Here is a 2,077-nt window from a genome sequence, read left to right as displayed (position 1 = left end):
CCAAGACACTAATCTGGAACCCATATAGAATGCACCACCACTAGTGCTTTTTTTGTCATCCATGCTTCCTGCCCAATCTGCATCTGTATATGCATGAAGTGTAAGACTGTATCCCTAGGATACCATAAACCAAAATTCTGAGTTCCTTAAAGATATTTGAAGATCCTTTTGACTGCCTGAAGGTGTGATTCCTTTGGATTTTCTTGGAATCTTTCAACTATTCCCACTGCATGCATGATGTCTGGCCGGGTACCTGTTAGATAAAGCAGATTGCCAATCATGGATCTGTAGGTTGGTTGATGTACTGCTGTTGATTCATCATTTGAACTGAGACTGCATCCTGTTACCATAGGGGTACATACTAGTTTAGAATCTTCCATGCCATATTTTTTCAAGATCGTCTTGAGATACTTGGTTTGTGATAGAAAAATATCATCTTTATTTTGTTGAACTTGTAAACCAAGAAAATATGTGAGTTCACCAAGCAGGGACATTTCAAATTCTTTCTGCATTATCAAAGCAAAGTTTTGACTCATGGCTTCTTCATTGCTACCAAAAATGATATCATCAACATACACAACAAGTATTAGAAATTTATCATTGTCAATCTTTGTATATAGATTACTATCAGCTGATCCTTTTGAAAAACCTTATTGATGGAGGTATTTGTCAAGACGGTAATACCAGGCCCTTGGAGCTTGTTTTAGACCATAGAGAGCTTTTCTGAGTCTGCATACAAGTTTTGGATCATTTCCAAGGATGAATCCATTTGGTTGCTCAATATATACTTCTTCTTCTAAGTCTCCATTAGGAAAGGTAGATTTTACATCCATTTGGTAGACTTTGAATTTCTGAAAACTAGAAAGAGCAAGGAACATTCTTATGGCTTCAAGTCTAGCAATAGGTGCAAAAGTTTCTTCAAAATCTATACCTTCTTGTTGAGCATACCCTTTACAAACAAGTTTGGCCTTGTTTCTAATAACTTCTCCATTTTCATTCATCTTGTTTTTGAATATCCATTTGGTTCCTATGATATTCTTGTCATGAGGTCTAGGAACTAATTCCCAAGTATTATTCTTTTCAATTTGCTCAAGCTCTTCATTCATGGCCTTGACCCAACACTCATCTTTGCATGCTTCATACACATTTTGAGGTTCGATGGTGGACAACAATGCTAGATAGCTTGAAGCTTATGTAATAGTTCTTCTAGTCTGCGCACCTGCCTCTTTCTGTCCCAAAATTTGAGTCTCTGGATGATTTTTCTAAACATACCTGGATGGAGTCTTTTTTTCTACTGTTATATTCTTCTAGTGCTTCATTGGTTTCTTCTTCAGAATTAGTCTGATTTGATGTGGAAGGATAATCCTCATCTTCTTCATAATCTTCAGTTTTTACCTGCTTTGGATTTTCGCCTGCTTCATCAACAACAACATCAATACTTTCAAAAATTTCCCTAGTCTTTTATTATAACACTTATATCCTTTACTTCGGGAAGAGTAACCAAGGAGAATGCCTTCATCTGTTCTAGGTTCAAAATTGCCAAGTTTTTCATCAGTCCTTTTGATGTAACATTTGCTTCCAAAAATTTTGAAGTATTTTACAGTTGGAGTCTTACCATACCAAAGTTCATGTGGAGTTTGAGTGCTGTTTACCCGAATGTTTGTTTTGTTGAGAATAGTGACGGCAGCAAATGCAGCTTCACCCCAGAAGGTTGCAGGAGTTCCAGACTCATCTAGCATGGCACGAGCCATTTGTTGAATAGTTCTGTTCATCCTTTCTACCACTCCATTTTGCTGAGGAGTCCTTGCGGTAGAGAATTCCCTTTTTATTCCATGTTCTTCACAAAAGTCGAAGAATTCATTCGAGGTAAATGCCCTCCTCGATCAGATCTGAGGAATTTGATTTTGCGATCTGATTCATTTTCAACCAAAGCTTTGAAGGATTTGAACTTTTCAAATGCTTCATCTTTGTGCTTTAGAAGTCCTATCCAACACATTCTGGAAAAATCGTCAATGAACAATATAAAGTATTCTTCTCCACGAGGTGACTTTTTCCTTGAAGGACCACATAAATCAGT

The sequence above is a fragment of the Pinus tabuliformis genome, chromosome 4_2, assembly GCF_031772625.1.
Source record: "Pinus tabuliformis cultivar Carrire ecotype Pingquan chromosome 4_2, CPIR1, whole genome shotgun sequence".
Taxonomy (NCBI): Eukaryota; Viridiplantae; Streptophyta; class Pinopsida; order Pinales; family Pinaceae; genus Pinus; species Pinus tabuliformis.
This window is presented reverse-complemented; position numbering follows the sequence as displayed.